The sequence below is a fragment of the Galeopterus variegatus genome, unplaced genomic scaffold, assembly GCF_000696425.1.
Source record: "Galeopterus variegatus unplaced genomic scaffold, G_variegatus-3.0.2 Scaffold5347, whole genome shotgun sequence".
In the NCBI taxonomy this organism is placed as follows: domain Eukaryota; kingdom Metazoa; phylum Chordata; class Mammalia; order Dermoptera; family Cynocephalidae; genus Galeopterus; species Galeopterus variegatus.
In genome coordinates, this window is record NW_007731458.1 from 109,025 (window position 1) to 118,790 (window position 9,766).

The window sequence follows — 9,766 nt, forward strand, 5'->3', positions numbered from 1 at the left end:
CCGCGGACGCGCGGGGTCCGAAAGTTTCTCTGCCCGCCTGGCGTCGCGAGCCCGAGCCGCGGGACCGACCGGCCCACCGCGCTGGAAAAGAGAGACAGGAGCACGCGGCAAAACACACTGGAGAAAAATCTCCAGGCACGGCAGGCGCAGGGGGGCAGGTAAGGTGCGGTGGCCGAGGGTCTGGCGCGCCCCTGTGCAGGGTCTGCTGCCGCGGCGGGGCGCCCGGGCTGCGGAGAAAGCTGCGCTGCCCGCGCGTGCCGGTCCGTCCGTGCGTCCGCGAGTCCCCCGGGCTTTGTCTGTCTGTGCCCGTGTCTGTCGAGGTGTCTTTGACTCTGCACGTCACTGTCAGGAGCTTCAGCTGTGCTAGGGTGGGTGCTGCCGATCTGTCCCCACTTCGGAGGAAATGATGGTGCGTCTGTCCTTCTGTCTTTGTCTCCGTCTCCTGCAGACCCGGCCCCAATCTGACCTAGGCAGACATATGGGTTAGGTGACACTGGTGTCGGAGGTGAGGACGTGAGGTCGCAGGGGCCGACGCCCCAGAGCGAGGGTGTGACAGTTGGGGCCGGGCCCTGAAGTTTACCGGCTGGAACTTTAGAGATGGGCTGTGTCCGCATCGGTGGGAAGGACACGGATGTACCTAAAGGTTTGCAATGTTTCTCTGAAGGAGTAAGTCACCCGGGCTGAGATGGATAGAGAGGAGGGAGATAAACCGGGGTGTCTAAGTGGCCCCCTGGAGCTACAGATCACCAGGGTCAGTCCTGGGCGTGCACTTCAAGAGTCCAGGCAAAGCACCGCACACATGCACGCGCGCACCGTCACACCACATTCCCTTCTCTCGCTCAGCCGCCCGCCACAGGCAGCCAGGTCCCCACTCCTTTCCCAGCCACCCCTTGCCACACGCCTAACTAGCTGGACAGCCTGCGGGGCACACAGCTCAGCAGCAACAGGGACCAAGCACCAAGGGCCAGATGATGTTTCTTTCTCCCGCTCCAATTGGAAAGGACTGAACTGTGGAGCGAATGAGTGTTCTGCTTGCCCATGAGTGTGTCAGGCCCAGGAAAGTGCTCTGAGAACTGGATAGCTTCAGAGTCCCCAATTTCCCAGGAACGAGGAGGAGTGCTTGGGGATCGCAGCACCCAAGTGTTACTGGGCTCTTGTTCTTCCATTCCATCCACACGCTACGGCTGCCATCAGCCTCTCTGGTTCTGGTGGGTGCTGGCAAACTAGTGAAGGGCACTGGTTCTGGACAGTGCTTGTCAGGAGCTGCTCTAGATGATAGTCCCACACTCTGCTGTAAGTGCAGCCCAACCATGATTGTGGGAGCCCAGGAGCCTGGCCACTGATAGACAGCTGTCTGACAGGCAATTCTTCCTGCACCAAGACCTTTGAGAAGAGTCTGCAGCTAGGGGCCAGAGGGGCTTTAACCTGAGCTTCCTCTAAGTTCAAAAACAATTGTCTGTGGGCGCGCTGGGGGAAAATGGAAGGTGTTGGAAGGGTGTGTATGAGAGATAGTGGGAAGGGTGTTTGTGTTCGAGGGTGGAGCAGAGCAGAGTCTGTGGGCAGGAGTCTGTGGGCAGGAGTCTGTGGTGTGGCGTCACACCTTGTATTTATCCAGCACTTTTCTTCTGAGGCACTTTCTGCACATCATAGACGTTATCTCATTTGTTATCTCCTTCATCCTCACAACATAACTACCAGATTGGCATGAGAGAACAGTTTACTCTCTGTGAAGAAACTGAGGCACAGAAGGGAAGGGCGTTCCCTGAGGTCCCACAGCCACGGGGAGCAAAGTCAGGCTTAGCAACTGGGGGTCCGAGTGCGAGGTCTCAGCCAAGTAGATGTGAGTGTGGAGTCCTTACTCTGCTTGGAGTGGGAAGAAAACTGGTGGAGAAAGAAGGAAGGGCGTCTCTCCAGGGAGTGTGCAAACAAGATGAGGGACAGGGCATCTGCTGGTGCTTGAGATGGTTGTTATTTAACATTTGCAGCAGCCACCCTGTGCTTCACGAGGTAAACCTGTTTGAATAGTTCAGCTTGTGCATTTGTGTGTCTGCAGGAGGTGCCCTGTCTGTATGTGCGTGCCTCAGTGGATCCATGTGGGGGGCTGCCATAGGAGTATGGGGTGTGCTGGGGAGAGCCAATGCTTGGGGAGTGTGAGAGGGAAGATTTTCCATTCAGTTTTGAGGAGCCATGGGTCTGCACGTATGCGCCAAGAGTAGATGGGCTCCAGCCACATAAAAATGCTTTTCTGATCCTAAACAGTTATTTATATGTATTTGCACTTATTCAACATTCATTTAATAAATATTCATTGAGTGCCTACAAAATGCAAGGCTCTGGGCTAAGCAATGAGGTTATGGAAATTAATAAGTTAATGATGGAGAGCTATGGTTAAGCAGCTTATAGACTAGTGTAATGGATAACACCGTAACAACATCTAATACCATCCGCTAAGTACACTGTGCGCCCGGTACTTTTTATTCCTTATCTTATTTAATTTTTCACTGCAGCCCTGTAAGGTGTTATGATTATCAGACAAGGAGAGTTAAATAACTGAGCTAAGCTAGAAGACAGAAAAGCGGGGATAAGAACTCAGCTCAGTAAAACTCCAGACCCTGGCTCTTTCCACTATCTTTTGCTGTCCTGAACATAGAAACACACTGTGTCCTCTGCTTAGAATATTCCTACCTTGTCCTTTGACCCCCACCTCACTGGCTCCCACTTGCTCTTTTGGTTTTAACCTTTAGTATCAATTCCTGCAAGAAAGCTTCTCCTATCCTTTCCTTAAATCTGCGTCAGGTACCTACCTGCCTCTGAGTTCCTGCCATCATCAGGGCATTTACCCACTGGGTCCTGATGTGCCTCAAAGTTCCCAGAAGCAGAGGTTGCATCGTGAATTCCCACTTCAGAATACAGTATTTGGCTACTATAAGTAGGTCCTTAGTGAATGCTTGTTTAATAAAGTAATGGGAAAGAGGAGAGCTGTCAGAGACACTTGGCAGGGAACATTGTTCCCAACAGTGGATTTCTGCAGGGGCATGCTTTGCTGGTGTGGCCTCTGACTTTCCTTCCTCTATTACTGGGCCAGCTCCTTTAGGGCCTCTGCCTAGATGGGGCTGCTCTGTCCCAGGCCCTGCCTCCAACACTTGTGGAGCCTAAAGGGACCCTCACCCCCACCCGCTCTATCTCCAGGTCAATCAGCCCACAAGTACAGGTTATTGAACGGCAAGGTCCGAGGCCGTGTCTAGACCTGGGGTATTAAAATCATGCACTTGAACCCCAGGGGGTGGATGGTTCTAGGGAGTGATAAGGTGTTTCTGGGCTTTTGCCAACAAAGAGTATCCAACTGCTGGGGAATCTTCAGGTGATTTACATTTTTGAGTTTGCTTTTGAATAGATCTTTATGTTGCTACAGTTTGAAAACTGAAATGGAAACTCAGCTACAGTTGGGAGTGTGAATTGCTACCATTTTGGGGGAGCTAATCTGGCTGCTATTTCTCCAAGGTCACAGGGCCTGTGGGGTGACTCTTTTCCCATGCCCTTTGCATCACCCCTTTTTTTCTCATATTGGGGATGTCACTTATGTCCTCAGGGGTCCATGATAATTTTAGTTTTCCTGTCAAAGATCATTACTAAAGTTTGAAAAATTCTGCATTTCACTATTTCTGAAAGGTCTTATCCATGTGAGATGCCAGGGAAATGGTGGGGGTGCAGTAAAAAGGCTAGATAATGCTCTGAAACTAAAATTTGTAATAAGAATTGGAAGGAGGAAGCACACCCCTGAGTCAATGGCAAGGGAATTGAAAATTGGATTGTATGAACTTGCATACAGCAGCTGCCCAGCAGGAGGGAGGTGACCTAGAAGACACCGGGGAGGAGGCAGTCCAGAAGTGACCCTGAACTTGAACCTAAGGTGGGTGTTAAAGAGTAGATGGAGCAGCAGCCAAGGTCATAGCTCCAAGTTGCACACTGAGAGCAGAGGAGCTGTGCTTTGTCTTCCAAGGAGAACCCTACTGGGAGCCTGTCACCTTCTGTCCAGCTCGGCTAGCTGCCCGGGCCAGACAGCACTGGAGAATGAAACATGGGAGGTAACACACCTTTCACTGCTGCCTCCACCAGCAGACTGGCCTGTAGATCTCCTCCTCCTCGGGCTTGGAGAGGGGAGTGGGGACATGGTGGCTGGGGTCGATGGGGTAGTGGGGCTTCATTTGGGAAAGGCACCTCTGTATTGCTGCAATTTCCATCTGTGTCTCACACTCTTCCTTCTTGACTTCCTCCATCCCTAGGCTTTCTGTAATCATGATTTTAATAGCCCTTGTTATTTGTATAGGACTTTACGCTTTAAAAAGAAACTTCTTAATACCTCAAAACAACTCTGGGAGAAGATTGCTCCCACCATTTGGCAGACAAGGAAACTGAGCAAGCCTGTCAGAGGGGAAGGAGTTTACCCAGGATTTTAAGAGGAATGCTGAGATTTGAGCCCAGCTGTCCTGACTCCCTTTCTGAGGCTACAACTACAAGAATCGGGCTTCATTAATTAAATGGATTTAGGTTGACTGAACTGTTGACAAGTGTTTAATACGCAGAAAAAAAAAGAGATTTTTAAAATTATAAGAACTCGGTTACTTTCTTAATTATTATAATTCAAGCACAATGAAGACCTTACAATTATCTTCATTTTTTCTGTGCCCACTCTACTGTCCCCCCATACTTATCTCTAAACACTTGTTATGCATATATGTTAAGCTCAATAAACAATAAACTAGGAAGTATCTGGTATACTGGAATGTCTACTTGAGACTTGCTTAAAGGAATGAAATTCAGCATATGTCAGTTCTTTACAACTAGTCAATTCATAAGGTTTAGTCTACTCCACATTGAAATTAGAGTGAATTTTGCCTCCACAGAATCTGAATTAATGCCATTACACTAGAATACTAAACTTTATTTCATAATTTATTTCAGTGTTTTCACCTTGTCCATAAGCAAGTAAGCAGTCTCTTCACTGGTGAGGTAAAGCAATATATGGGGGCTGGATGGTTAGTTCAGTTGGTTAGAGCACAGTGTTGGAACACCAAGGTCAAGGGTTTGGAATCCCTTTACTGGCTAGCTGCCCCCCCCCCACCACCACCAAAAAAAAGCAATATATGAAAACCAGGGGCTGCCCCCAGTTGAGGAAGGAATTGGATGGAGTGTCATGGAAGGAGGGCACAGTGGGTCACAAAGTAGGAGTGGAAGAAAGACACAGGACAGACAAGTAGGGACAGACAATGTGTTTGCTAGCAGCTAAAGCTCATTGATCTCATCAATCCAGCAGAGTGGTAATTTATCTTACTAATTGGCAGGCCAAACTGGTGTCTGAACAGATGTGATGCAGGTTATGTCCAGCACCTGGAACAAAGGCAGCCAAGAACTGACCTATGCAGATCACCAGGAGATTTGCTTCCACGTCAGTTAATCATGCTGGGAGAAGTTAACTGCCTTCAGAATGTGCTGTGGATTGAATTGTGCCCCCCGCAAAGTCCATGTGTTAGAAACTTAACCCCCACTGTAACAGTGTTAAGAGGGTGGGAAATCCTGTTATGATAATTGAGAGGTGGGGCTTTGACGGGTGATTAGATTGTGAGGACCACGCCTAGTGAGTGGATTAGTCTATTGATGGTTTAGTGGTGGTTAGGGGTGTGGTTCCAATGGCTTTAAAAAGAGAGTGCGTGAGAAACTCTCTCTCTTCTGCCATTCTCACCATGTGACACCCTGCATTGCTGTCACCACCAACAAAGAAGGCCCTCACCAGATGTGTTCCTTGGGCATTGGACTTCCCAGCCTCCAAAACTGCAAGCAGTAAATATTGTTTCTTTACAAATTATCCAGTCCCTCATATTTTGTTATAAGCAACAGAAACAGACTAATACAGGATGGCTGGTAGAGTGTGAGTGTGCCCACATGCCCCCCCCCCCCACACCACACACACATTTATTCATCTGCTCTCATGGTCTCTCCCCCTGAGATGCAGTACCCATATGCACAGTGGTACCCATTTGCACAAGTACATCACATAACAAAAATCTTCAGAGATTCCCAAGATATCAGGACACTGAAGAGCCACACCTCATCTATGTGGGCTGGCCTCTCTCTGGCATGACCTGGGGTGTGCTCAGGCAGCCCCTCCCCAATACCACAGAACTTTCATTTTTCCCATGCCGAGAGCAGTCTTTGGGTGGATGTGAGCCCTTCAGAGCTGCAGTTCCTCTCTAGCCAGCAGCATCCACCAGAAGAGGAGGGCCCAGTCTGTGTGAGACTCCCAGCCTGGGGGTGTATAAGAACAGGGGCCCCTCGAGAGTGTCAGGAGGGAGCTGAGATCTGGGGTGGGGGGCATTTCTCTCCGACCCTGGCCTGTTCCCATTCAGGAATTTGACCCCACTGCATAGTGCCCCACATGGGAGAGCTGTGCACTTGGCTCACTGGCCTGTCAGTTTTGGGACATCTTCACTCTCCTGGCTGCTGCAAAGCCATTTGCTGCTAAATCAGCCTCCTCCTGGCACCCTGGTCTGCTAAATTGGTCTCAACTTGCTGTACTTCCGCCCACCACCTTAGTCATTATTCACTGGCAGCGTTCAGAGTGTGGGTGTAAAGCAGCCGAACATTATATTCCTGCTGTAAAGAGAGAGGATTGAGTATAGACATGCACGGAGAGGGGAGATAGGGAAGGAGGCAGGGAGACAAGGCGTGGGGTTGCCAGCACCTTTTCCCAGTGACCCCTGTGACACTGGATCATGCAGCTGTGATAGGTGAGTGGGTCCACTCACTCATGAGGGCTGCACCTGCCTGGTCTGGAGGGAGGAAGGATAGAAGCCCTGGGGAGAGGAGGATTCTGCCCTCTGTGGCCTCCCTGTTCCTTGAATTCTGCAGCACGCACTTGCCACCCTCCTGAGCATTTGTTCCCATGTATTTAGCTGTTCGTCTCTATTGTCCCTCATGGCCTAGATATAAGCCCCTTGAAAGAGAACGTGTGTCAAGCCTCTGATGTATGGCACAGGCCCTGGGTGTGGTCAGGGCTCAGCCCAGTGGCTAAGACGAATGGCGGCAAGGCCTGTGGTGGCCCTTCCTGCCCACCCATGTCACATCTCCCCGAGCTGCCCAAGGGCCACAGAGCCTAGAATCCCAGGCAGGCAAGAGGAGAAAGGATAACAGAATGGCAGGGCTTGGTCTACCACCTGAGTGAGGAAGCTTCAGGGAGGGAAAGGATTACACCACAGCAGAGCAGGCCAGCTGGGAAAGCAGAAACAGAGAGACCTCTGCTCTGGTGCAGGGGGCTCCGAGTGATCACCATCTGATGCACGGGGCTCTCCTGTGCTTTTCCGTGCCCGGGCATCACACTGGGGCTGGCAGAGAACAGAGCCAGTTCCCACATTGGGCAGCAGGGACAGCATCAAGCAGGGCAGAGTGACCTTGACCGGAGGTTCTCTGAGTCACTGATAACAGTCATTTGGTCACCCAGGGAGAGGTTGGAAGGAGAACACAGCACCAACCTGAGCTGGCTTGGGACCTGGGGGGCCCCCAACCCAGATTCCTTCTCTCCCACACTCTGCTTGACTAAGATAATGAGGAAACCCTGAGAATAGAAGCCTCCGCACAACTAGGGAGGCAGGGACACTGGGGGACTGCCTGACCTGTTGAGGGGGAGGGGCATGAGCCTTGACCTTCCACAATCGCTAAGAGGCAGCCCAATCCCTAGTGGCTGCAGGATGCCTCTGCTGGGGCAGAGTTTCAGGACAAGTTGATCTCTCAGGGCAGCTTCTCTTATTTATTGCAACCATCAGACACTCCGGCTTCAGCCTCCACCCCCTGCACACCCCCCCCTCGCTCCCACTCCCCAGAAGGGCATCAGCAGTGCGAGGGGAGGAAGGAGGGAGGGAGGGACTGGACAGCAAGCACATCTTGAGGAGACAACCTCCCGCTCCTGGCCGATCAAATTCCCCCAGCCCCAACGTCTCGGTGGCGCCAGCCGACAAACCGCACTGCAGGCAGGTGGGGACACAAGAGGAACCCAGCGGAGCCCCCAGCCTCCACCTGCGCTGTAAAGTGAGCTCTCCACTGAAGGGGGCCCAGGAAGGCAGCCCCAGCTGCCTTTAGCTCCTCCCCTCACCAGGCCTGCAGCTGCTCCGGCTCAAAGGATCTGCCGCTGATGGTGGCTGGTGGGGCAGGTGTGGGCGGATTGCCCAGCTTTTACAGAGACTGGACTTTCTCATCTAACAAACTAGGAGCACTGAGCGTTCAGCTTCCCTGGACCTTCTAACAGAACCTCAGACATCCGTTGACTTAGAAATGTTCTCTTGATGATGGAGTTACCTCTGTACTAGAGCTAGAGATAGGACCTCCAAGTCTAGTGCTCCAAGATTTATCAGGAATCTAAAGAGCCTGCATTGAAGAAAGGTCAGATACCCTACATACAAACACAAAACTACCAGGTTGAAAGGATCCTTAAATACTGTTCTTTCCAAACCACCTCTCCCTGCACCCTCCACACACAGATTCTTCCTCAAATTGTTGTCTTTCTCTACTCACCTCCAAGAACTCTTGTTTTGGAACCCAGGAATCTAGTTCTTTCCATTTTAGTTTCATTCTTTTAAAATCACAGAATGCTAGGCTCACGCCCAGCATTTGCTCATGAACACGATGCAGACCCTGTCACAAGGAGTCACTGGTATGGTGTTCGGGATGAAACAAATATATACCAAAAAAAAAAAAAAAGATCAGTATGTGAAACAGAATCAGCATAAGGAGTGTTCTGGAAGAGCATGAGAAGGGCCTGAGGGTGAGATGTGACTTCACACAGAGGAAGTGGAGAGGTGGTGAAGATGGGAAACAGCACGTGGCAGGGAACAAACCTGGAAAGGCAGGTTGGAGTCAGGTTGAGGAGGGCCTTGCACACCCAGCCGGGGAGTGTGTACGATTTGGTAGGCTGTGCGGAACCGCTGATGTACTAGGCAGAGGCTTGCCATATGGCAGACCTTGGTTTCAAAATGTTCATCTAGCAATGGAGTATAGAATGGATTTGAGGGTAGAGGGACTCCTTCCTAAAAATAACATTATTTATTAGAACACCTTTCTATGTTTATCCTTTATCTCCTAGTTGATAATGCATGTTCCCAGAGATTTCATGCACCCTGGAAATATTTGAGTTTGCTGAGGCTTCAAGGAGAGGTAAGTTCCTAGTCCAAGGTTAAGGTGCTGGGTCCAGGACTTATTTACATAACAGGATCCATGGGGAATACCTCCCTACTTTGGAACGAGAAGAAATACCAGAGGGATTAAAAAAAAAAAGTTGAAGACACAGAGGCCTAGGAGGGGAAGGGACCTGCTCAGGGTCCCACAGCTGGTCAGCAGCACAGCCAGCACCAATGCCCCATGTTAGGGCTCTTTCCACTAACCCACTGCTCATTGTGGACAGACCTGAGGAATCAATGGAATTCATCAGACCATCAAACCTTGAGTGTTAGGCATTTTTTCCCCAGGGGACATATGAGAACATATCGATAGTGAGATGTTTTCAGTCTTTGTGGATTTTTCCTCACCCAAGTCAAGGGAGTCTCTGGACTGCTGTGACAGCTGATATCCACTGTCTCCATTTTTCTCTCTTTTCTTCTTTCTTGCTTCTTGGGGTGCTTTAGATGTCTTATTTCCTTCAGTTCCTCTCCCTTTTCTGTCCTTCGTAGGGTTCCAAGAAGCTCGCAGATAATGTGACCATGAAGGCTTACTATGCCAGTCT

At 50.5% G+C, this 9,766-nt stretch overlaps 1 protein-coding gene across 1 annotated transcript in view; it reads left to right on the forward strand.

Annotated features, from left to right (window-relative positions):
• Nucleotides 1-20: 20 nt before the first annotated feature.
• The window catches only part of LOC103604703 (leucine zipper putative tumor suppressor 1-like), a gene marked incomplete at its 3' end in the record, with an annotated part of 50,081 nt that continues 40,335 nt past the window's right edge, over nt 21-9,766 (forward strand). Inside the window, 1 exon segment of the mRNA XM_008589279.1 lies at nt 21-158.